Source organism: Sapajus apella, unplaced genomic scaffold (assembly GCF_009761245.1).
Source record: "Sapajus apella isolate SASKATOON/1434 unplaced genomic scaffold, GSC_monkey_1.0 scaffold17, whole genome shotgun sequence".
NCBI classification, from domain to species: domain Eukaryota; kingdom Metazoa; phylum Chordata; class Mammalia; order Primates; family Cebidae; genus Sapajus; species Sapajus apella.
In genome coordinates, this window is record NW_022436957.1 from 5,280,899 (window position 1) to 5,307,747 (window position 26,849).

At 45.1% G+C, this 26,849-nt stretch overlaps 1 protein-coding gene across 5 annotated transcripts in view; it reads left to right on the forward strand.

The window, feature by feature from the left end:
• Nucleotides 1–4,895: 4,895 nt before the first annotated feature.
• Nucleotides 4,896–26,849, forward strand: part of TBL1X (transducin beta like 1 X-linked) — a 250,547-nt gene continuing 228,593 nt past the window's right edge. For 2 of the 5 annotated variants that reach the window (XM_032285870.1, XM_032285875.1), the window contains exon 1: nucleotides 4,896–5,235. The gene's annotated coding sequence lies outside the window, so the exon portion shown is untranslated. Of the gene's footprint in view, nucleotides 5,236–7,097; nucleotides 7,247–24,132; nucleotides 25,469–26,849 lie in introns of those variants that run through there. The other 3 variants (XM_032285874.1, XM_032285869.1, XM_032285871.1) reach the window with 3 other exon arrangements.

Sequence of the window (26,849 nt, forward strand, 5' to 3'; positions counted from 1 at the left end):
TACCTTAATTACCTTCTCAAAGGCCCTATCTCCAAATATAGTCACATTCTAAGGTACTGGGAATCAGAACTTCAACATACAAATTTTGATGAGGACACTATTCAGCCTGGCCCATAACATCAGGGAAAACAAACAAAACAAAAGCCAAAAAAAGTATTGGGTGCCTACTTAGGTCAAGGGATACAAAAGGGGTTTTCATCCACGTGATCTCAGCTCCATGACAGGTGATAGGCCTTTTTATCCTCACTCCTCTTTATGTACTTCTCTAAGTAGGACCTCACACAATGCCACCTACACAGGTAGCTCCCTTCATAGTTTTGGTTCTAGTCTGTCTAAGGAAAATTAGAAGCAAAATTCAAAAGCAAAGAAAGATCAGAGGTTTGTAAATGAAGTTGGAAAGCCCATCCCACTTCCTCCTCTTATAAGGGAAGCTCGTGGTGGGCGCTTATTCAGAGAAAAGTCATCATCTATAAACATCAAGGAAAGATCATCACTTCTAGCATGCCTTCAATTTCAGTATCTTGAGAGAACGAAAACGGACTTTTGTGCAGCCTGCACATATATCTGGAGGTTGCCAAATAACACTTCCATGAGCTTCCCACACTAAATTAGTTCAGGAAACAGATATGAATTGTTTGCTTTATCATGAATGCTTCCTTATGCATAGCAGCTAGTGAATACCATTGTCATTTAAAGCAAACTTGGACTTTGCTTTGACTTTTAATTTGTACTGAGGACCGACTTGTACTATCTGATCTTTCTTTTGAGTCATGTAACAGTTATATCACATGGAAAGTTAGGAATATTATCTGGCTTCTCTCCTCTCTAAACAGATGATAAAATCTATCTAAACTTTGGCTAAAAAAATGGAGTAGGAGGCAAGGCATGCTGGCTCACATCTGTAATCCCAGCACTTTGAGAAGTTAAGATGGGCGGATCACCTGAGGTCAAGAGTTAGAGACCAGCCTGGCCAATATGGTGAAACCCCATTTCTACTACAAATACAAAAATTAGCTGGGTGTGGTGGTGGGTGCCTATAATCCCAGCTACTCAGGAGGCTGAGGCAGGAGAATCACTTGAACTCGGGAGGCAGAGGTTGCAGTGAGCTGAGACCATGCCATTGCACTCCAGGCCTGGGCAATAGAGCAAGACTCCATCAAAAAACAAAAAAGAAGGAAGGGAGGAAGGGAGGAAGGAAAGGAAGGAGAGGAAGGAAAGGAAGGAACGAAGGAAGGAAGGAAGGAAGGAAGAAGAAAAGAAAAAAAATGGAGTAGGAAAGAAGCAGGCATGATTGTAATTTAAGAGTGAGGCAAGCAGATCCCAGGAATTTGGGTCAATCCTTGAAAGATCAGGGATTTCTGACTAGGCCAGTCATGGAAGCAAGTATTGGCCTATATGTCAAGAGTCTTTGAAAATTAGATAGGCCTGGGGGAAATTAAACACTAGAGTCAATGAAAACTGGGCAGTAAGTCATGAGTTTAATATCTTTCTTTTTTTTTTTTTTTTTTTTTTTTTTTGACACAGAGTCTTGCTCTGTCACCTAGGCTGGAGTGCATTGGCACGGTTGTAGCTCACTACAGCCTTGAACTCCTGGACTCAACTGATCTCCTGCCTCAGCCTCCCAAATAAGTAGCTGGGACTATAGGCACAGATCACCGTACCCAGCTATCTTTTTTTATTTTTGTTTTTTTGTAGAGATGGGATCTCACTATGTTGCCCAAGCTGGTCTTGAACTCCTGGGCTCAAATGATCCTCCTGCCTCAACCTCCCAAAGTGCTAGGATTATAGGCATAAGCCACAGCACCTGACCAGTGTTTCTTCTTAAAAAAATAATTGAGTATTTTTATTCCCAGGTTCAAGCAATTCGCCTGTTTCAGCCTCCAGGTTCAAGCAATTCTCCTACCTCAGCCTCCCAAGTAGCTGCGATTACAGGTGTACGCCACCATGCCTGGCTAATTTTTGTATTTTTAGTAGAGATGGGCACCATGTTGGCCAGGTGATCTTGATCTCAGGTGATCTTCCCATCTTGGCCTCCCAAAGTGCTGGAATTACAGGTGTGAGCCACTGTGCCAGCCAATAGAGTTATTTTTTTTAGAAGAGCTTTGGATTTGCAGAACTGGCCAAGTGCGGTGGCTCACGCCTGTAATCCCAGCCCTTTGGGAGGCCCGGTTGGGTAGATCATGAGGTCAGGAGATTGAGACCATCCTAGCTAACATGGTGAACCCCATCTCTGCTAAAAATACAAACAATTAGCCAGGCGTGGTGGCACTCGCCTGTAGTCCCAGCTACTTAGGAGGCTGAACCAGGAGAATCACTTGAAACTGGGAGGCAGAGGTTGCAATGAGCTGAGATCGCGCCACTGTAATCCAGCCTGGCGACAGAGCGAGACTCTGTCTCGGGAAAAAAAAAAAAAAGATTTGCAGAACAACTAGACTGACGGGCAAAGTTACATTGTTTCTCTCCCCAGCTTTCACTATTATTAACATCTTAAGTTAGTGTGGTACATTTGTTACAACTAAGGAGCCAATATTGATATATTGATATATTGTTATTATAAAGTCCATAGTTACATGAGGGTTTCCTCTTTGTGTTGTACATTCTGTGAATTTTGACAAATGTATATATACACACACTTACATGTATAATAACCTGTATGCACCATTATACTATTACACAGAACAGTTTCACCACTGTAAAAATTCACTGTGTTCCACCCATTCATCCTTTCCTCCTCCTTGAACCTCTGGCAACCACTGATAATACCCCTGGCAACCACTGTCTTATTTGTTTTGCCTTTTCCAGAATGTCATATGATTGGACTCATATAGTATATGGCCTTTTCAGACTGGCTTCTTTCACTTAGCAATAGGCATTTAAGGTTCCTTCTTGTGTTTTTGGAGTTTGATAGCTCATTTCTTTGTAGTGCTGAGCAATATTCCACTATGTGCGTGAGCCACAGTTGGTTTATCCATTCTCCTATTGAAGGATACTTTGGTTGCTTCCAGTGTTTGGTGATTATGAGTAAAGATGCCATAAACCTCTGTGTGCAGGTTTTTAGAGGATGTAAGTTTTCAACTTAGTTGGGTAAATACCTAGGGACACCACTGCCGATTGTATGGTAAGGCTATGTTTAGCTTTGTAGGAAATGGCCAAACTGTCTTCTGAAGTAGCTGTACAATTTTGCATTCCCACTAGCAATAAATGAGAGTTCCTGTTGCTCTGCATCCTGTCAGCATCTGGGATTGTCAGTTTTCTGGATTTTAGCCATTCTAATGTATGTAGTAGTATCTCATTGTTATTTTAATTTGCAATTCCCTAATGATATATGATGTTCAGCATCTTTTCATATGCTTATTTGCCATCTGTGTATCTCTTTGATGAGATTTTTTTCTGATCGTTTGCTCTTTGATTGGGTTATTTTCTCATTGTGGAGTTTTAAGAATTATACACGTACACATATGCACATAGGTTCCTATATATGTACATGCACAAACATACCTATACACACACACACATATACACACACACAAACACATACACTTAAAAAAATTAGAGACAAGGTCTCCTCTGTCACTCAGGCTGGAGTGCAGTGCAGCTCACAGCAACCTCCAACTCTTGGCCTCAAGCAGAGCATTACAGGTGTGAGCCACTATGCTGGCCTGCATATTTTAAATGCAATCCCTAATCAGATATGGAATTTGCAAATATTTTCTCCCATTCTGTGACTTGTCTTCTCATTCTCTTAACAGTGTCATTTGCAGACTTTTCAAATTTTAGTGATGCCCAACTTGTCATTTTTTTTTCTTTTATGATCATGCTTTTGGTGTTCTAGCTACACAGTCATTGCCAAACCCAAGGTCATTTAGATTTTCTATGTTATCTTCTGAGAGTTTTCATAGTTTTGCCTTTTACATTTGGGGTATGTTCTATTTTAAGTTAATTTTTGTGAAAGATATAAAGTCTATGTCTAGAGTCTTCATTTATTTATTTATTTATTTTGGCATATGGGTGTCCAGTTGTTCCAGGACCATTTGTTAAAAAGGATGAATTGCCTTTGCTCCTTTGACAAAGATAAGTTATTTGTGTGGATTCCTTCTGCCTTTTAATTAAAATTTGGGGTACTGCTTATGGGAAAAGCTGGTGGCATTTGTTGCAACCAGGTTGTTTTCCCCTACCTTGTCAATTAACTGAAAATAATTGTTTGCAACACACGCACGCCTGCACACACGCACATTGCTAGTGCAGTGAGTATCTGCACAAATCATTGTGGCTCCCTTGCCCTGTTATCCTTTAGCTTTCTCAGAATACACTAGCTTCTTCTGGCTCTATTTCCTTGTTTTCTCCCACTTTATAGGACTGCACATTTGAAAAATTGTTGACACAAATAACACAATGTAATTATCACCTACCTACTGCCCATCTAGCATTTCAAAAAGAGGAATTTTGGTGATTTCATGATAAATGTAGGAGGTCTCTCTTCCTGTCTTAGGTTCTTTTGGGGTCCAATGAGTGTATGATAAAAGCTATTGACTCTTTCCGGTGGGATTGTTTGGATATATTATCAAACAGGCAAGATGAATTCTGAGCTCCTTTGCATTGCCAATTATAGGAGATCAGCTGTAAATCCTGGCCGCACTGGACTCCAGTTTGAGAGTGAGGATTTCCACTACTTTCCCATACTTTAAATGATTGGCATCTGCCAAGTAATCAAAACATACAAAGAGGCCTTTTAACCAAGTTTAGCTTGGAATTTCCAACTGCTAACCACAAGCAAGTCTGGTAAGCTAGGAGGCCGGTTGGCTGCGCAGCTACTCCAGAGTGTGCGGTAGCCGAGGGCTGCGTCCGCGTAAAGCCCAGAGCTGTAATGATGTCAACTTGTTATTTACTTTCCAAATCTGAATGACTGAGCAAGGCGAAAGGAGAATCAATCAACCACAATGTGACCCTACAGGCGGAAAAAACGCAGCGCTCCCACCAGCAGGCGGTGGGGGAAGGGAAGCACGTGTAGCCAGGGCAGGGTTGCATCATGAGCTAGCTCAGGTTTTCTATTGCACCCTTCGTTTTTCGATTGCATGTAATACCTCAGCATCAGTCTGCACAAGCCCAGGGAGCCCGGGAGCAACGAAGGGCAGGCTCAAGGGAAGGCCCCACCAAGTCCTTCTGGGGGGCCTTGAATGGCAACTGATACATAATAAGACACAATCCATTCTGCTGATTCACAATTATGGAGACTGTGTAAGTGTGTATTTTTTTATTGATGTCCTTAAATGATGATGGTGTAGCAATAGTCGTTTTGCATCATTGACGTTTTACAGCAATATTTTGCAGGGTAATTTTGAGGTCCGCCTTTTTGATGGAGGACCGGCCCGTTAAAAACTCACCTCAGGCCAGGCGCGGTGGCTCACGCCTGTAATCCCAGCACTTTGGGAGGCTGAGGCGGGCGGATTGCCTGAGGTCGGGAGTTCGAGACCAGTCTGGCCAACAGAGTGAAACCCCGTCTCTGCTAAAAATACAAAAAAATTAGCCGGGCGTGGTGGCTTGCGCCTGTAATCCCAGCTACTCGGGAGGCTGAGGCAGGGGAATTGCTTGAATCAGGGAGGTGGAGGTTTCATTGAGCCGAGATCGTGTCAGCGTACTCCAGCCTGGGTGACAGTGCGAAACAGTGCCAGACTACATAAAAACAAAAAACAGAAAACCTCACCTCGGGTCCCCCTCCCCCCACAACCAGAACAACAAATGGTCTAGTGTTCGAGGAAGAGCAAGTGAGTTTATAGTTTATATTTCTGAGTGTACCGGGCTCTTAGCACGAAGCTTATTGTATAGTAAAGGAAGGGGCAAACTTATTTGAAAAATATTCAACAAGGCTGACCCAAGAGGTGCTGGGGAGGGGGAGCGGAGATCTGTTTAACTGAATTAAGGTTGCGAGTCGTGGGGAGTCGGCACCAAGGTGGAGGGGAGGAAGGAGCGCTGGGTACTTGGGTGCACCAGGGCCAGGCCGTGTAAGCCATTACATCAAACACTTTGCAAGGGCCCGAGGGCTGAAGCCTAGGGGTGGGGGTGGGGGTGATGAAGCCCGCTGGCCCAAGTTCCCTAACCTGCTCCTCAGCCCCCACCCCCGAGCTCCGGCCACTCTGACGGGGTCTGAGTTTGTCCCTAAGCATTTCTGGCTCTTCCTGGGAGGTGTTTTGCAAAGGTGGAGGCTCCACCAGAGTCCCCACTTTTTGAGGTGGGGAAAGATAACTGGGGTGTCTTCTAAAACGCCGATTTTGAGGTAGATACACCCTTGGGCAGGTGGCTGGCGTTCTGTCGGGGCAGCCGGGTTGCTTCCTTTTTGGGGTGGGGGAGGGTAACACTTTAGCAGTGATCGAGGTTCCCCTGCCCGCTAGAAACCGAGGGGGTGGCCGAGGTTCCTGTCCCCTCCAGGCAGTCGTGGAAAGGCTGGGTTTGGGATGAAATGGGGGTAAGCCTGGCTTCCTCTCAGTCCCACGGGGACCACGGGGAAGGGACCGGGCCCGGGCAACTAGGGAGAGGCCCGGGTTCCCCTCACCCACCCTAGGCGTGGGGGAGCGGGGCGAGCTGGGTAGGGACGCTAGTCCCCCGACCAAGGGGCAGGGGCTGGGTTGGGACGCGGGTCTCCCACTAGGTGCCGTGGGGGAGGGGCGGGGCTGGAGTCTCTATCCTCGTGGGGGAGGGGCGGGCTCGGGACGCGGCCCCCCCGGGGCGCAGGGGCGGAGCCGGGTGGGACACGGGGTCGCCTCCCACGGCCGCGAGGGAGGGGCCGGCGGCGGGGGCGGCCCCCCTGGCGGTCCTCCCAGCTGGAGTCCGCGCGCTCGCGGCCGCTCCCCGCGGAGGTCATTGCCCGAGCCAGTCCCTCCCGCCGTCCCGCTCCCTCCCGCCGTCCCGCCCTCTCCCGCCGCCGCCGCCGCCGCCGCCGCCGCCGCCGCACCCGCCTCAGCGCCCCCACTCCGCGCTCGGGAGCGAGGAGCCGCCAGCGCCCCCGCCCCGCTGCCGCCGCCGCAGCTCCCTCCGGCCGCCATTCGCCACCGAAACTTTCCAGCGCCCGCGCCCTCTCCGGGACTCGGCGGCGGCGGGGCGGGGGCGGCCCAGGGGCGGCGTGCAGCTGCTCCGGGGCGCCGGGCCCTCTTCGGCCGCCACACGGCCGGGGCTCGGAGGCTGCCAGCTGGAGGGAGGGTCGGAGCGCAGCCGGGCGCGCGGCGCCGCCACAAGTTGCGCTGCTCGCGGTGAGGTGAGTGCGCGGGGCTCGGCGGGCCGGGCGCTGGGTCCGCAAACTTCTGCGGGGAGGCGGGTTCCGCGCTGACCCTCGGGGGTCCGGTCCGCGACTCAGGGCGCCCGGACGCTCCTCCCGCCCCTGGAACTCCTGGAGACGCAGGTCGCTAACTGTCCCCGCGGCGCTCGGACTGGGGTGCGGCGCGCTCCCCGGAGGCTGAACAATACCCCGAGGTGGCGGTTCCCCAAAGTGCGGGCGCGCGGTGGGGGAAGGAGACGGAGGTCGGCTGGGGTCTCCTTTGTTTTGGGGAGGGGAAGGCGGCCGGTAAGTTTCGGGAAGCGCTCGGCTTCTCCTACGGTGCCTCTTTGTCTGCCGATTCTGGGGCTTGCTGGGCTAAACCTGCGCCGCCTTGGGCTCGGGGACCCGGAGTGGAGGGCGGTGGCGGGATTTCCCCGCTGTTGGGTAGGGGAGCCCCATTCATCCCCGCGACTCGGGCCGGCCCGCCCGGACCCGGGTGGAAGCGCAGCTGCGCGGAGTGGGGCGAGTGGCTGGTGAGGCGGCGCGGGCTCCGCGTCTGCTCAGTTTCTGAAGCGCAGAAACTGTCAAGGAAGTCGGGAGCCCCTGTCCTCTGCCCATCTCCCCGGCCCGAGCGCACGACCGGGCTGGGGGCACCCCTGGCCCGCCGAGGGTCTGCAGAGCGCCGCCCGGGGAGAGCGCAGACCTGTTGCTGCCCCTGGGCTCTGGCGGGGCGGGTGGGGTGGGTCTCGAAGATCCAGAGCTCTAGCCTTGCTCCGGGGGACCTTCCCTAACGATGGGACCGGTGCTCGGAGTGCGGTATGGGGAGTGCGCCTTCGGGAGTCGGGGATGGCCGGATGTGTGACAACCGTGGGTCGCTGGAGCCCCGCTGGTGCGGGTGTAGGGCCTGGACTTCAAGTGCATCGCCTGTGCGCGGTCATACCGGGGCCAGGGCTCGCTCGCTGCAAGGCCTCGTGTTCCCCCAGCCAGCTGCGTTGGACGTTCCACAAAGGTAGGGACCGACTTTTAATTTCGAGTCAGTCAGTGATGTTCTGGAGCAAAACCTAAAAAGAAACAGAAACCCACCCTCTATTGTATTTGTAACTGTTTCTGCTTTGCATTGTCATGTGTGGCTTGACCTGCCTTCTGGATGTTTTCCTCTCCCGACACGCCGCCGAGCCCCTGGTTTAACCTGGAAGGGGACCTCCCTGCTAAGGTCCCGGGCCACGGCTTTGGTGTCGGGAAGTGGCTCTTGACCATTTTATGAAAAGTTTACAAGTCCTTCCTAGAAAAGATGTAATTAGGAAAAATAAAATCCAGAAAAATGTTGAGTATGACACGCTTATATTATAGGGTTGTCATGTCTCAGGTGTGCTGCAGATTTTTGTGGAAAGCCAGCAAACTGCATAACTAATACAAACAACGAAAGTCGTTCACCACTGGATCACCAGCCCTTAAGGCGATTCCAGCCCTTCAGAGTACACACACCTGTAGGACTGACATGGAGATGTGACATGGCGTAGTGCAGCCACCTTCGCTTCCCCACCCGCAGGCATTTTGCCCCTTTACTGGGCTCAGAGAACTTCGCCCTGCCAGTAGTTTAAAGAGGAAACAGTTTGCAAAAAATAATAACTTTATTGTAGACACACTTAGAAGTGAATGTTTCAAATTCTGGAGTTTTCCCATCAATTATATCAGTACCACTGGTTCTGTGCATCATCTTAGTTAGAAGCTTTTTTTCCACCTTTTAAGGTGATGAGCAGAGGCCATCTCCAGCAGGTCCTGAGTGTCAGGAATTCAGATTCTCTGATCCACTCCTGCTGGATAGGAGAACACCTCCGTTAGAACCTGAGCCTGGCCTCTTCCCAGTTTTCTGCAGGGTGTCCAGATTCCGGTGCTTTGCCCCGCAGCACTGCCCTGGGAGCCTCCAGGCCTAGCTCATCATCACAGCTTCTCTGCCCAGCGAGGCAAGACAGACCATTCTTGCGCTGCTTTCCTGATGCCTTGCATTTGCCTTTTATCCTCCCTTAGGAAAAACAAAAATACCTAGTACGCTACATCCGAGAGGTTGTTAATCTTTCACTACCACATGCATTGAAAAATCAGTTTCAGCCAGGAAGCAACACTAAAGGCATATTGTAAACACTTCTTTTTTTAGTTGGAAAGATAAACTTTTTCCCCATAACTATTTTTAGTGAGAGGGAGGTAACTGACCTCTTGAGCAGGAGAATGGGCTTGAGTTTTTCCCTCTGGTCTTGCCCCTCCACTCCCACCCTCACTTTCTGTGGGGCTTGACCAAATGGACCATGCTGGCCAGACTGGCAAACACGAAACCTACCAGAACCCAAAGAAAAGCTGGATGTGGGAAGGGGCTGAAGGAGTCCAAAGGTTTCTAAAGGGCAAAGAGAGCCTAGGCTGTGAACAGGAGTTTCACATCTCCAGGGGAGAAAGGCAGCTGTTAAGGAGTCCGCCCGGGCTGCTGCCTGCCTGGCCAGGGAGAGCCTGACTTCAGATGGATGCGCCACCCAAGCCAGCCCCCTGCGGCGCGGCCATCCCCATCAAATATTTACAGAGAATCTGCTGCATGTCTGAAGGTTGCAGAAGTGAATTGGAAGCTGTTACAAATGGAATTGGAACAAATTTAAAGTTAAGATGAAAGAGAGAATATGTTGAGTTTTCAGAGGAAGTTGGGTACTGTTTCCTTTTCTTGCCGAGGTTTGTTCTTGGCCGATGGGATCAGAGAGATTGAGATGGGGTGTGATAGGCGGTGGGTTCAGGAGACAGGGAAGGTTTAGAAATGAAGTTAGAAAAGATGCTTGGTTATTGGAACAGTATTTTCAACGTTGAGCTCTGGAATTTTGCAGCCAACTCATGGTTCTCATCTGGGACAGTTTTGTCCCGTACCTTCGAAGGGGGCATTTGCTAATGTCTGGGGAAATTTCCCTTCCTGCAACTGTTCAAATGAGCAAACAGGTTGGACCAGCTGGGTGTGGACCTGCATTTTCCTTGTGGAGGCCCTCTTCCAAGTGTCAGTAGGAAAAGGGCTCCCAGAGCGTGGCCCTGCTGCAGGACCCTGGCCTCCACGTCCAAGTGAGCCCCAGAGGTGCCCCAAGCCCTGCCTGGTCATGGGGAATCTGGGCTCCCACTGGACTTGGGTGCTGGGGACAGCTATGAGGGAAATCTACTTTGCAGCCAGCTTGCCCTGCCCTGACTGCCCGCTTTGGGCAAATCAGTGAACTTCCCTAACATTAATTTTCTCATTGAGAGAGGAGATGGGTAGGGGTGTGTATATATATAGGGGAGGAGGGAGAGAGAGAGATTTCCCAGGCTTCTTGTATTAAAGGAGATAGAATTATTATAGTTTTCGTTTAGTTTTTATTTACTTATTTTGAGACAGTGCAACTATTATAGCTCACTGCAGCCCCAACCTTCTGGGCTCAAGCGATCCTCCCGCCTCAGCCTCCCAAGTAGCTGGGACTATACCTAGCAATTTTTTAGTTTTTATTTTTAGTAGAGATAGGCTCTCACTGTGTTGCCCAGGCTGGTCTCAAACTCCTGGCTGGGCTCAAGTGATCCTTCCTCCTTGGCCTCCCCAAGTGTTTGAGATTACAGGTATGAGCCACTTTACCCAGTCAAAGGAGATAGAATTATTATAATGGTTGTAGCCTAACATGCTTTTTTTTTAAAATTATTTTTCCTGAGATGAACTCTTGCTCCTATGCCCAGGCTGGAGTATAGTGGTACCATCTCGGCTCACTGCAACCTCCACCTCCCGGGTTCAAGAGATTCTCCTGCCTCAGCCTCCTGAGTAGCTGGGATTACAGGCATGCCCCACCACACCTGGCTAATTTTTGTATTTTTAGTAGAGATGGGGTTTCACCATGTTGGCCAGGCTGGGCTCAAACTCCTGGCCTCAGGTTATCCTCCCTCCTCAGCCTCCCAAAGTGTTGGGATTAGGGGCATGAGCCACTGCGCCCAGCAGAGACTAACATGCTTATATTTTCCTGTTTTCTGAAATTGAGAATTGGGTCTGGAAAGGTATCACCATCAGTCATGATGGTGTCTAGTAGTTTGCTTGCTTTTTATCTTTTCCCTCTTACATTTAGGGCTATATCTATATAATTTTATTTTTTTAATTACCATATGGTAAATTTGGCTCTTTGGATGTATAGCATTATGAGTCTTGACAAGTGCATACATTGGTGTGGCCACCGTCATAATCAGGAGAGAGAACAGTCTCCTCATCCCAGAGATGTTTGTGGCTCTCCCACAGTTCGTCCACAGTCACCCCCACTGCCCTGAATCTGGGGCATCCGCCCATCTGCTCTGCAAGTCTTGGGGATCCCATCTGAATGTAACACATGGTGGAATGCGTTAGGTGAATCCATCCACTCTTACAGCACCTTCTTTGCCTCCTCTCTCTGATGACACATGAACTTCATGCCTCTGTGTGCTTTGGCCAACCTGCTTTTCTTAGAACAGCACATTTTGCACTGTAGATGTTATCACAAGCAAGGAAAAGAACAGCTTTGCTTCTTAATGTAAGAAATCACAGTGGGAAAAAAAATCAGGTGTGTTGTTGAGGCTGCTAAAGCTTTGCTTCTTTAAAAAAAATTTTTTTTTAATTTTTCTGGATACGTAGGTGTATATAGTTATAGAGTACATTAGATATTTTGATATAGTCTTGAAATGTGTAATAATCACATCATGGAGAATGGGGGTATCCATTTCCTCAGGCACTTATTCTTTGTGTTACAAACAATTCAGTTATGTTCTTTTAATTATTTGCTCCTTTTCCTTTTTTTTAAATTTTGAGATAGAGTCTTACTTTGTCACCCAGGCTGGAGTACAGTGGCACAATCTTGGCTCACTGTAACCTCTACCTCCTGAGTTCAAGCGATTCTCCTCCTCATCCTCTGTAGTAGCTGGGACTACAGGCATGTGCCACCATGCTTGGCTAATTTTTTTGTATTTTTAGTAGAGATGGGGTTTCACCATATTGGTCAGGCTGGTCTCGAACTCCTGGCCACAGGTGATCCACCTGCTCGGTATCCCAGTGCCTCTCTCTCTCTCTCTCTCTCTCTGTGTGTGTGTGTGTGTGTGTGTCTCTCTCTGTCTCTCTCTCTCTCTCTCTCTCTCTCTCTCGTTCAAGCAATTCTCCTGCCTCAGCCTTCCCAACAGCTGGGATTACAAGCGCCCACCACCATGCCCAGCTAATTTTTGTATTTTTAGTACAGATGGGTTTTCACCATATTGGCCAGGCTGGTCTCTTGTTCAGGCTGGTCTTAACTGCTGACCTCAAGTGATCCACTTGCCTCGGCCTCCCAAAGTGCTGGGATTACAGGCATGAGCCGCTGTGCTGTGCCTGGCCATTTGCTCTTTTTATCTATGCCAGTTAGTTCTTGCTACCTCATTGGTTCAGGTGGGACATTTTCTGATGTTGTTTTTTTGTTTTTATTTTTGGTTTTTTGAGACCGAGTTTCTTTCTTGTTGCCCAGGCTGGAGTGCCGTGGCATGATCTCGGCTCACTGCAACCTCTGCCTCCCGGGTTCAAGCAATTCTCCTGCCTCAGCCTCCTGAGTAACTAGGATTACAGACGTGTCACCAGGTCTGGCTAATTTTGTATTTTTAGTAGAGATGGGGTTTCACCATGTTGATCAGGTTGGTCTCAAACTCCTGACCTTGGGTGATCCACCTGTCTCAGCCTCTGAAAGTGCTGGGATTACAGGCATGAGCCACGGCGCCTGGCCTCTGATGTCCTTTTAGAGGATGTTACCCTCACCTTTTTGCACAGTCCTACTGAAAGATTGTTCATATGTAAAATGGTTATAGTCTTGGCTTTAGTTTCAAAAATAGGACACACGTTCATGAAGAATCTTTGCCGTTTTCCCAATAGGTTAATAATGTGGATATAAAATAGCCTAAAAAAATCAAGTTGTTTTTGCATTTGTTTGTTGTAGAAATAAAAAACTGAATTCCTACGTCTGTCCTTCTATGGAGCTGCTAACCTGTATTTTACTTTGGGCTGTAATGTTGCTTTCTGTGATCTCATGAAGTGGCATGTTTTCTAGAATAATTTTTGTCCTGGCAGTTTGGTGACTTTTGTCATGCCTGAGGTGGTCTGCCTGGTTGTGTGAAGTCACAGAACCTGTGCATGTCCTAGCATGTAGACTCAAAGGGCTGGATGAGTGGCCTCAAGCCTTCTCCTCCCTCCCAGGTGTGAAGATTTGGTTTGGAAGACAGACCATGCTTCAAGGTTTGGGAAGACATGTTTTTTTCAGACTGGTTAAGGATGATGGTTTTATGTTAACTAAACATTGGGATACAGTGACAGTTGTTTATGTCCTGTGCCTAGAGGATCAGTTTTCCCATGATTAAAATAAGCAGTACTTTAGTAAACATTGTTAAGTTATTGCGCATTTTCGTTTAGAAACCCACAGCTAGTTGGAAGGTGCTTTGTGCTGCTGGGTGCCTCTGAGTAATTCCTGGGAGTGCGGCAGTTCTCCAGTCCCAGGAGACCCTGTGAAAGAAGCACAAACAATGCTCACAGCAAAACGCACAGTGTTTGTTCTTGACCTGGGTGTCTGCCTTGAATTCCTGTCATTTTTCCTATCTTGGTGGATGTAGCCGGAATGCTTTAAAGAGAACATGAGAGTTTTCTCTGCTTGTTTCCCTTGAGCCTGGAACCGAGATTAAGACCCCAGATAGCCTGCACAGGGCTCTTTCCTTTCTGGAACACCTGCCCAGGCTAGAATATGAAAGTAGGGAGGAGGTGAGGCTCTTCCCAGCCAGCTCTCCAAGACGCCGAAACCTTCCTTCAGGTCTGTTGAGAACTGCATCCCCAGCACCATCATGTCAGAGCAATCAGAGAGGGGCATGTGTTGTCGCCTTTTGGGAAGCTTGACTCATTCCAGTTAGGGACCTGCCTGTTGTTAGAGGATGCTTTTTATACTTCCGTGTGAACATGCAGTATAATTCAATGCTGCAAGCATTTCTACTTGTCTGAATTTCCTGATAGGAATTTGGACAAAAAGAAGCTTATTGTACATGGTGCCATTTTATTTCTTAAATCAATAATAACAAATACTTTATTTTCAGAAATGGGATCTTGCTCTGTTGCCCAGGTTGGAGTGCAGTGAGATGATCATAGCTCACTGAAGCCTTGGGTTTCTGGGCTCAAGTGATCCTTCTGCCTCAGCCTCCCAAGTAGCTGGGACTATAGGCACAAGTCACAATCCCCATCTTTTTTTTTTTTTAATTTTCAAATGTTTTCTAGAGATAGGGTCTTGCTGTGTTGCCCAGGCTGATCTCAAGCACCTGGACTCAAACAGTCCTCCTGCTTTGGCCTCCCAATGTGCTGCCCATCACAGTTGTGAGCTACCGTTCCTGGCCAACAAATACTTTAATATGACAAGACCATATAAAGTCATTTTAAGAACTGGAGGAAAATTCCCTAGGACTGAGTCGTGATTTCAATTTCTGGTGCACTGTGGGTAATTCTTTCTCAGCCTGGACACTGTGCCCCTTCGATTGTCCCTGTTATCTTGTCATCTATGTGAAGATGAGAAATGAAGTTGAGTGGAGAACTGCCGCCAAAGTCTGCCATGGGAAAATCGGTAGTGCCAATATGTAAAGGTAATTCCCAGCTGCCATAAAAGTCCAGGTGGCTTCACAGTTTCAGATTGTATTTCCCAAAAGCATAGGGAATTGATATCCCTGAATGGGGAATTGATGTCCCTGCTATTATTTGGGAAACCAAGTAAACTTGTGTCCTTGCTTTCAGCTTGTTTTTCAACAGAGTCTTATCAAGCATTGTAATCCCACACAATTGTAATGCCAGCTCCATGTTGATAAAGACTCAAGAATTCAAAATTATAAACTTGAAAATAGCAAATGCCAACTCTGACAGTAGCAGGACAGTCTGGAAGACCTAGCTTGGTTTAATTCCCAATTTGATTATGAAGAAAATGTCAGATTCAGCTTGTGTTTTCAAGACACACTGATGGTTCTATGCCAGTTTCAGCCATTTCCAGGGATCTGTCTTAGGATACTTCAAAAGGCCTAACCTTTGAGATGCACTGAGCTCAGAAGTTTGTGAAAATAAGAATGAATGATCTCCCTTGTCCAGTACATGACAGAAATTATTGTAGACTAGATGAGAACAAGGAGAGATGCTTGTGTATGTTACATGTCACAGGATGCTCTGATCAATTTTATGGGACTCAAGAGTATGATGCCTTTGGCCAATGGTCTCTAAATTTGGGACAGGGACAGAGGACGGAAATGACTGGTTTCAGGTTTTAATTCCCAAAAGGGTCTCAATGAATTTTATGACCTCTGGCAGATGCACAGCAAGATTTATTGGGATGCAGGAAGAAATTATGAAAATGTCTGTTAAAAACATCTCCAATACTTGTAAAAAATATATTTCTTGTCCATAAAAATGCATAATGTTACTTGAGTATTTCATATATTTAATAAATAAATTACATGAATTAGGAGCACCTACTAAAAACTTTTTCACTGAAAAGGATATACGATGAAAACAACATTTATGATGTAGTTCCCCAAAGGCTGGAAGAGGAGGTGATACTGAAGTCCCTGCTTGCAGGTGGGACAGAGTTGCACTGCCCTTTCCTCTGGCTTCAGCTGCTAAGGTATTTGTGCACTTGCACATACATGTATGTGTGTTAAGCAACTTTGAGATCCACCAGTGTAATGATTGGACGTCGCTCCAGAGGTACAGGTATTAGTGATTTGACTTAGGGAAGAAAGAAAGACGGGAAACCATGCACATACTGGATCTAGTGTATTTTGCATGTTGTTTTTAAAGCTGAAAAAATACCCATGTTTTAGAACTAGATGACAGTACCTCGTTTTGCATGAGGAAACCTTGGAACAATGCTATGCTTTTTAAGCATTTTATGACTGCAGTATTTTCATAGTCAATTCTGTTTATAAATCAGCCAATTTCATTGATGGATGCCCTCGGGGCTCTGGAGAATTAGGCATTTTGCGGCAGAAATGGTTTAGAATTTCTAAGACAGCAACGTGAGATTGTGCCAGAACTGAGTTGTGATAAAAGTCCTAGGGTGCTTTAAATGTTTTTGTTTTTGTTTTTGTTTTTGAGACACAGTCTCACTCTGTCACCGTGGCTGGAGTATAGTGGTGCTATCTCATCTCACTGCAACCGCTGCCTCCTGGGTTCAAGCTATTCTCCTGCCTCAGCCTCCTAAGTAGCTGGGATTATAGGCACCTGCCACTACATCTGGCTAATTTTTGTATTTTTAGTAGAGACAGGGTTTCACCGTGTTGGCCAGGCCGGCCTCGAACTCCGGACGTCCTCATCCACCTGCCTCGACCTCTCAAAGTCGAGGGATTACGCCTGGGATTACAGGCGTAAGCCACCACGCCTGGCCTCATTAGGGTTTTTTTTTTTTTCCTGAGAAAATTCATTCAGTTGCTGCTACATTACTGGTGCTACAGAGTGAATAAATGTAAAAATTATATTCACAACTCAGACCACATTGTGGCTGTGGAGGTGAGAAATAGGAATCATCTCCAAATTTAAGGTCTTCTGGCTGAGCTCATTTGCTTAGAATGGCTGAAGGTTTGGTGTTCACAAGATGAAACGCCAACCTCAAGTAGTTCCAGGTTTCCAGACCAGTTTTTAGTTTGTTTAACTTGAGAGGATTGATGTGTCAGCTTTAGTGTTTTTGTGTAATTTTTGGTGTTTGAATCTGTTTTCTCCTTTGTGAATATTGAATTCGCAACATAACTTTGTTATATGAAATGATGCTCATATACACGTGCAGCGCATTAAAAAGCCTACAGGGAGCAGTACTTATAGATTTCCACGTACCGACAGGATACCTCATCCGACCATGATTAATGCTTATCAGAATCTGTGTAGACATCCATTTGTCCTTTGATAAACTGAAATATTTATGTCTACTTTTTAAAAAACCTGTTGCCTCTCTTTATAGTAATACTCAGAAGGCACTCACTGTCAAGACAGAGGAGAAACAAGAAGTTGAATTTTTCACCATCTAGATTTATGCACCTGTCTCCACTCTCCAGAGACCAATGCATTTAGGCCCCAGCAAGAAATTTAATTATAATGAAGTGTAAAGCAGACGCAGAGTATATTTGGGAATATGCCTTATCTGCCCCCACAGCCCAACCGCTGTAAGAGTAAAGAGATGGCACAATGTATTTTGCTTTTAGTCAGACGCTTTCAGCCTTAGACAGGTCTTGACTTCATAATGGAAGCAGGTCAGTGAGAAACCACTGAGTTGCTTCAGCTGTGAACTGGAATCCTTTTCTTTGTTTTTTTTTTGTTTTTTGTTTTTTTTTTTTGAGACGGAGTTTTGCTCTTGTCACCCAGGCTGGAGTGCAATGGCACGATCTCGGCTCACCGCAACCTCCGCCTCCTGGGTTCAGGCAATTCTCCTGCCCCAGCCTCCTGAGTAGCTGGGATTACAGGCACGCACCACCATGCCCAGCTAATGTTTTGTATTTTTAGTAGAGACGGGGTTTCACCATGTTGACCAGGATGGTCTCGATCTCTTGACCTCGTGATCCACCCGCCTTGGCCTCCCAAAGTGCTGGGATTACAGGCTTGAGCCACCGCTCCCGGCTCTGTCTTTGTTGTTGAGTGACGACACTCATAATTATTCATTTGCTTATTTGCCATCCAATTCACCCTATATAATATCGCAGAAGCGTATCTTAGAGAATGACCCTAAGCAGGCTGATCTCTGAAGCCTGCACCAGAGTTGACTTTATTTCCTAAGTGCACACTTCTGTGCTTGCAAAGGGCAGCTGCCTAGGTATAGTTTCTGTGAGTTTGAGGCACAGAGGTATGTAGGAGAATAGGAAGGCCAAATGATAAAAGCGCCCGGGACATGGAAGCTGTGAGTACACTAACCTTGAAAGAGACTATGAAAACGAAGTTTAGAGCATTGTTGAAGCACCGTCTACATAATTTATATCACTGAAGGGAGTAACTTCTTATTAGGAAGATAGGGTTATTAAAGTTAACCGTTTTCATCTTTCTACCAAAATAAAAAATCAATTTTATTTCAGATAATTGTATGTGAGGCTTTATAATTGAAAATTTGAAGTTAGCAAAATTATATAACCTTAGTTAATTACATTAGTGTAATCAAACTAAATATAGAATAAGATTAGCTCATGGAAACATTTCATTTTTATCTCAGTCAGTACTGCTTGTATCTGCCCAGTAGTTAGATAGTTTCTAGTTATGTTTTGTAATTTTTTGAATATCCTGGACATGTTTTTAGACAAGTTAGTTGCAACAAGATTTTGTATGTTTTCATTATTTCCTAGTTTGTTTTTAAGCATAATAAAAACACAGGGTAAGTTATCCTTTTTGAATTTTTCCTTTCTTTATGATATGTGTCTGGCACAACAGAGGACCAAGCCCCGGGATCATTAATCCCACTTTTCTGCATGGCGTTTGCTGTAAGGGAAGTTTGGGCTGGATTCGTAGTTGGCTATCCAAAAGTAAATGTTCAACCTTCTCTAATTTCCTGTTTTGTTTGCTTTTCCATTCACTGTTCTATATTTGGACAACAAATATATTTTTCTGTATGGGTTTCTGGTGGCCCAGATGTTCATTGGAGTGGAAATTCTTCTGTCCACACCACTGGGTTGGGCAGTTGCTGGTGTGTGGCTTTCTGTATCTCCTGGAGTTGACTAGGATACATTGTGTATTCAGGTTAGGCAGTCATTCCTTTTGCAAGCTCTGTGTTACTTTGTTCCATTTGGCTTTGCGATAAATGTTTGCCCTTCACTTGCCAAGATGTCAGCTTGTAGTGATATGTCCTTTAACTTAGAACTCTTGAGTCTGACTTAAGTCAGTTTTCTTAAACATTGTTATTGACCTATAAATGACATGCCATAAAAGTCACCTCTTTGAGGTGTGGCATTCAGTGATTTTTAGGAAATATGCTGGGTTGTGTAGACATCACCATGGTCCAGTTTTAGAAGATTTTCAATTCCCAATGAGATTGCTCCTGCTCAGTAGTCACCCATTTCTGCTCCCACCTCCCGGACACGGGCCACCATGAATCTCCTTCCTAGGTCTCTATAGATTCCTGTTTTGTGGATATTTTAGAGTTGTTTTTCCAAGAACGAGTATCGCTGTGCTTGGCCTAACTTCCCGGATGGTGAGACCTGATTAGTGACTTCACCTTCCGCCCCCTCCTCCCCAGAAGAGGAAGGTGGGGAAAGGGGAAAGAAGGCAAGTATAATAGTATAACAGGCATTGTGCCTCAGCTTCGTCATCTGTAAAATCAGGATAACTGTGGACTTGTTGCAGGCTCTAAATGTGAAACCTTATGGGAAGTAATTAGCTGGGACTTTGGCATACAGGAGGAGCTCATTATTTGCGTATTAACAGTGGGAAATAGTGCATAAAGGAGGTGGGAAAAGAGCTACCTGTAGAAAGGTGGCATAAGTCCCTGGAGAGCTGAGCACAGGACCCCAGGGCATACATCCCCTGTGCTTCCATCTTGAAAGCACCTGCCTGTGAACCTCAGCCTTGGAGGGAAGTTGGATGTTTTCCCAGGATATACCTCTGCTCTATGGTCCTCAACCCAAGGCAGTTTTGAAACTGTCTTTGCAAAAATTATGTCAGTGAGAAAATTATAACAGTAAGTTAAGCTAACCCATCCCCCATCTTACCTTTCCCTTAATTATTCCTGGGCTATTGGGCCAAGTGAACTTTGGAGGACTTTTAGGCTACCATTTAAATGATAATAGGCCTTGCTCTAAACTCAAAACTTGCCCCAAACTGTAATGCTAATGGGTGGCCATCAGGATGGGGGAAGAGAGGAGCCTGATTCCTGCTAAGGCAAAGATATAAACCATTGCCAGATTGTCAAATATGCAAATTCCCACTTACTCCTGCAGATAACATCACTGTTGTAGAACCTAAGATTGGCCTTTTCAGATATCTTTTCAGGTTTTTTCCATGTCTGACAACCATGGTTCCACCTGGACCCCCTCCTGTGGCCCCACCTAGAAGCCATTCAGCCCATGGAGGACAGCTTTAACACCATATGATTTCATCTCTGCCCCAACCAATCAGCAGCAAGCCTAGCTACCCCCACCCTTTCTTCCAAACTGCCTTTACCCCTAACCTGCGAACTTGGATGACTTGATTTGAATACGGACTCCATCTCCCAGGTAGCATGGAAGGCCTTGTGGCTATTAAACTCTTTCTCTACTACAGTGCCATGGTCTTTCTTTATGAAGCAGGAAGGAGAAACCCTATTACAAAATTGGGTGCTCATCTGGGATCCCCTGCCCGTGGTTCCTCAGTCCTCACCAGTGTGATGGACCTGGAGGTCAGCTTTGGCAGTTGCTTGTTTAGCTGAAGGCTGTATTTGGTGCTGTCTCTGCTGGTGAGGCTCTGTCGACCCTTGGTGCACAGGTCTAATTGCAGTGGGAAGATAGTCTAGAACCTGTCAGGTGGACATGTAGCCCTGTCACAGGGACTGGCTGCATCACGGATGCTTAGTAGGTGTGGAAGGCCTCTGTCCATCCTGCTTCTGTTCTGTGTGTTTGTGCATGTGGAGGGGTCTCTGAAGAACAGCCGACAGAAATCCAGCAGGCCTCATTCAGAACTTTCCTTATTTGTCCGGTCACATTCATTGAGCCCTGATGGAATTGTTAGCTGAGGCTCAACGGGCCCGAAGAGGGGTGATGGGCCCCTCTTCATCTTGCTCAGACACCATGCCTTGAACTCTCAGTTGGAGGTCATCTGTCCCCACCTTGAATGGATCAGTGATGACAGGGACCAACAGGGGCAGCTCAATATTGGGTGTGGATCTAGGTGACTAGTGTGTTTTGTGATGTGTATTTTGCTTCGACTGGGATGGAAAATGTGAATTAGGTTCCCCCATGCACCCCATTGTGCGGCATCTTGCAAAATTCAGAGGCTTTTGCCGGTGGTTCTGTGAAATGGAAAAAGGTGATTTTCCTTTGTGACTGTGGTGCAGTGAACAGAGTCGTGAGGGCTGCTCAGGGACAGGGAGCCAGAAATGTGGTATGCTGGCAAAAGGGTAAGAATTTCTTACCAATCAGGCTTCTGGCCTCTGCAGGCCTGTTGAGTGAATGGTAAAACTCACTGTTTATTAATGAGAAAAGTATATGTGAGGCTAGTCTGAGGCTGTAGCAAATCTGGTTTATATTGTTCTATGAATTTGTCTTTCTGTGCCGCTCTGTCATAAAGAGGGGCACCACAGGGTAGAATGTGGGCCAAGGACCCCTATAAGCCTGCTGCTCACATTGGCCCTATAGGCTGGTCAGTTACGAACTTTGCCATAGGTTCCTGGAATACCAGCTGCTGAAGGTTTCCTCTTGTTTTATGTCCTTAAGAGCATGATTTTGTGACCATGTGGGGGTACTCTCTCTTGGTCTCCACCATCTGAAGGGCAAGAATTTTTGAGTTCATTTCAGGCAGCCAGTCCACGAGAACTGGGAGTTGGAGAAGACTCAGTGCTTTCTTCATCCTCAATGTGTCAAGCCCTTGGGTGAGTTTTGTCTTAAAAAATCCCATGCCTATGAGGCTGGGAGTGAATTTTTAGGGATCATGGAGATGCCTCCTCTACCTCCTTTCCAAAAATACCTTTTGCTTATATGGTAAAAATCTGGAAAATTATCAAAAGGACTTAAACAGACTTTTTGGATTGAGTTGCTGTTGAAACTGGGTATACCATGAAAAGAGAAAGGTTAAATTAAAAGAACGATGCATCATAGTGACATAGCTAGTCTTTGCAAATTCTCTTGAGCAGTTAAAATCCTTTGAAAGCTTGAAAATGCTCTAGACTTCTGGGAAATGCAATAGCAATGACCTTGTGCTGCAGGTCAGTTGCTAAAGCTTTGCCCTCCCACAGTGGTGGCCTGGGTTCATTTCTGGGCTTTGGGAGCAAGTCCTTTGTGGTTTGATACTTCTGGGACTTTTGCCATTTATTGATTCTTTTCCCCTCCATAGACAGCTTCTGATTACTTGTCTTGAATTTTCTTTTCTCTGAACTACCTTTAGGGAGACTCTAGATCTTTTAAAAATTGCTTACCAGCTCTTTGGAGATACCTCTTGCGTTCATGCTTAACCCATCCCCTTAGGTAAGGCTTATTGATTTCACATAGGAAGTTCTCTTTAAGTAAAAGCTTCAAAAGTCAGAAATGTCCTGGCTGAAATCTGGTAAAAAGAGATTTCAAAATGATTTTTCTTTTGAGAGCTCTGTAGTTAGAAATTGACTTAATTAAAGCTGATATTTGGGCTGTATGTGTACAGAGACTGTTTTAAAGCCCCTGTTCTCCCTTTAAACACTTCTATCAATGGAATTCTGTCTTGATTCATTTCTTTTTGTGTATTTATCTTTGTTATGTAATGTTTATATAAAACAGCTCTAAATAATTGGCTTAGGACAGGCGTGGTGGCTCATGCCTGTAATCCCAGCACTTTGGGAGGTTGAGGCAGGTGGATCATGAGGTCAGGAGTTCGAGACCAGCCTGACCAACATGGTGAAACCCTGTCTCTACTAAAAATACAAAAATTAGCCAGGCGTGGTGGCATGCACCTGTAATCGCAGCTACTCAGGAGGCTGAGGCAGGAGAATCGCTTGAACCCGGGAGTGGAGGTTCAAAGGCAACCCAGCCTGGGCAACAGGTGGAGAATCTGTCTCAAAAAAAAAAAAAAAAAAAAAAAAAGAAAAATAATAATAGTAATTGGCTTAAAATAAGCACTTAAACATTGTCAGAAACATGGAAGATTGTAACACGTATAGTTGAGACTACTGGAGAAACAGTTTTTTGTTTGTTTTTTATTTTTATTTGAGAAACAGTTTTACATGCAAGATATAGAAGGAAAGTAGAATGTGGGTTTCTTTTTTTTTTTTTTTTTTTTTTTTTTTTGAGTTGGAGTTTCACTCACATTACCCAGGCTGGAGTGCAATGGCGCGATCTCGGCTCACCGCAACCTCCGCCTCCTGGGTTCAGGCAATTCTCCTGCCTCAGCCTCCTGAGTAGCTGGGATTACAGGCACGTGCCACCATGCCCAGCTAATTTTTTGTATTTTTAGTAGAGACGGGGTTTCACCATGTTGACCAGGATGGTCTCGATCTCTTGACCTTATGATCCACCCGCCTCAGCCTCCCAAAGTGCTGGGATTACAGGCGTGAGCCACCGCGCCCGGCGTGGGTTTCTTTTTTAATGCCTTTTAGATCACATGACTCTGATCTTTCAAAAATAAAGACAGTTTAAAGATTATTTGTAAAGTAAAATAAAAGTGTCTTCAGAGTTCACACATTTTGTCTATATCAGGCAGGTCAGATACTCTTTGCTAGATGTTTTAAGGTCATAAACTGCTTCTATGACTTTTAATAATTGTTTGACTTGTCTGTTTTACAGCCATTAGATTCTAGGTAAGGCCTGAGGACACATGGGGTTAGCCAGGTCCTCTCCTCTGACCAGGCTGGGAAGAGTCATGGGTTCTGCAGTTTCATACATGGTTAAAATTGCTTACTTACCAGGTTTTTCACAAGAAACAAAAGTTGCTAAAAGTTAAGATTGTAACACGTATAGTTAAGACTACTGGAGAAACAGCTTTTTGTTTGTTTGTTTTTTATTTTTATTTGATAAGCAGTTTTACATGCAAGATATAGAAGGAAAGTAGAATGTGGGTTTTTTTTTTTTTTCTTTATTTTTTGAGGTGGAATTTTACTCTTCTTGCCCAGGCTGGAGTGCAATGGTGAGATCTTGACTCTGCCTCCTGGGTTCAAGTGATTCTCTCGCCTCAGCCTCCCTTGTAACTGGGATTATTGACATGTACCACCACGCCCAGCTAGTTTTATATTTTTAGTAGAGATGTGGTTTCTCCATGTTGGACAGGCTGGTCTGGAACTCCCTCCCTCAGGTGATCCACCTGCCTCGGCCTCCCAAAGTGCTCGGATTATTGGCGTGACCCACCTCGCCTGGCCGGAAAGTAGAATGTGTTTTGTGGGTGGCTATAAGAAGGCATGGGAATATGGTTTTTTTTAAAAGGGAATGTAATTTTGTCTAGTTCAGAGGATTTTAAGAATCATCTTAAAAGAGTGATGGGACAAAACTAAAAGTTTAAGCGAGTTGAAAAAGGTTTGTAAAGGGTTAATCTTGTAAAGGAAGTTCTGTGGGTATGAACAAGTTGGCTAAGATTTGAAGGGGATTATTTAGTTTTTCTGTAGTTTGAATATTTTTTTTGTTTGACTTTTTTGAATAAATGACAGAAAAACGAGGAGAGAGGAGACAGATTCAGTTGGCCTCATAGTGTCTTTATTTTGTCCTGTTTGTAAAGTTGAGTTTCCCCTCTATCAGTGAGTGAAGATTTTTGCCTTTGAAAAATTCTTGAGTTATCATTATGGCTACATAAATGACTTCTAGTGACCTGGGATTTTATTTTGTAATATCAAGTGTTTAAACCTTTGATATTTGATAGAACTTTCCAAAGTCAAAATCTAAATTAAGCCCTTTTTAAAAAATCTGGTTAACCTTCCAGATATTTAAATACTCTAAAGTCCAAAAGAGACATATTTGGCTTATTTCACGTATTAAAAGCATTCTGAAGTATGCAGTAGTGTTTGGCTTTCTTTGGACTGTATTTGTATGAATGTGCTATTGGTGTGTGTTCTAGAATTGTTTAAGATTTCCTGTAATTCTGATATGTCTTAGTATATGTTATCGGTAATAATTATGATTGTTATGTTAAATTGTTGTATGCCACAGAGATGACCAGACCTTAACTGTGGCTGTTCTGAAACTTTTGTATCCACAATTGTTTTACTTTGGTTATTTTCAAGATGGTTTTATAATCAGCTATAGGACTCTGATAGTTTTCTGATAACTTTGGAGACTGTGACGTTAAAATAGAGGGAAAAGCTTCCAAGGCTCCCTTTAAGAGCTAATGTGTTCATGGATATTGAGCAGAACAGGAGTTAATTACATAGACTGAATTAATGGAAGACCAAAACAATCTTTTTATGGCTTTTTGTCTGAAACACTGCTAATTCTTTTGTTTTTCAGAGTCCAGAAAACCTTTCTTTCTTTTGAGCTATTTACAGCTTTTAACAGTTGGAATAAAGTATGCTCTTCTTAACAAAATCTGAAGCATATCTCTCTCTTTACCTGATTTCTCTAGGATTTGAAAACTGTTGGCATGTATACTTAATTTATAGCAGTATAGTTATTTGTATAAGTTAAATAAAAATCTGTTTTCTTTTGTAGCAGGACACAATTGGAGACACTGGTTATTTTACCAAAGCTTTGATTGGAATGGCATACTTTCAGATTGCTTTAAGGAATCAAAGTTGACTTATAGAGCCAATAAAAGCCGCTTGGGTAAGGTGGCCTCATACCTTGTCTACACAGTCCCTGGACAGGTTCCTAAGTAAAGAATGTCACTTTCTGACAGTTTCAGGAGCCCCAAGTTATCTTGGGCCCTTGAGGTGATTAATTCACCCAATTAATGCAAGTATTTGCAGGCACAGATAAATCCGTGGCTGAGCTAAAGGCTTTGAAGTCTAATCTGAGATTTCTTATGGAATAAAGTTCCAGCAAAGCCAACTTTTAAAAGGAGCCTATATGGCAAATAATTGTTCTTGCTGACTTTATGCAAACACTCAGGCCAAGTATAGTAAGAATAAAACTTATTTTGCAGATAAATTAGTCCTACTGTGATTTGTCTTTAGTAAAAATAGAGACTGGAGAGAGAAATTATGTTTCAGAAAAAAAACGATAGAACACCTGTTGTTAGAATATAGTCTTGTTCACTGTTTTTGAATTTTTATTATTTTCTGTCATTAGGACTGACTCCTGAATTCTTTCTGGCCTACAAGTCCCCAAACTATAGGTATCGATTGACTTACCACCTATGCAACTTACGACCATTCGAGTTTATGACCACAATCTCTAGCCACGACTGCTCCGCGTCTGGCAGCGCAAACGTTGCCCAGCTGGGCATATGACAGTGCGGACCAGCTTCCGGCAGCACTACCTTCTCCGCGTGCACCTTTTCAACTGTACATATAGCCTACTCAACTTACAACCAAATCGCGTTACGACTGGTCTGCGGTCCCGACCGTGGTCGTAAGTCGAGCACTAGCTGTAATGCTTTCAGATTTTTCTTTCATTTCTTTCTAACTTGGCCTCAATGACATTGCTGCTTCCTCTTTCCTGAGGCCCTGCAAGCTGAAGCTTATTACGAGAGAACAGCATGTTAGATTGCCACCACATTCTCCTCTGTAACTAAAGTTGTTTTGAGTTTAATGTCTGGATAAATTGTGCCCAGTGTTAATCTTTGTTTTTCTTCTGTGTCTATGGAAATGCCTCTTACAGAGGCTTAGCCCATCTGCAGTGCCACCTCCTGATCTGGGAAACAGCTGTTTAACTGATATAGTCTTAGGACTTGGACACTGGCTAAAAAGATATGAAACAGTATATTTAAATGTACTCTTTCCTGTTTATTGCAGTCTCTCTTTCTAACAAGCTATAGTCAACTGTTGATATAAGTGCTGTACTAAAACTATGAGCGAGAACATTA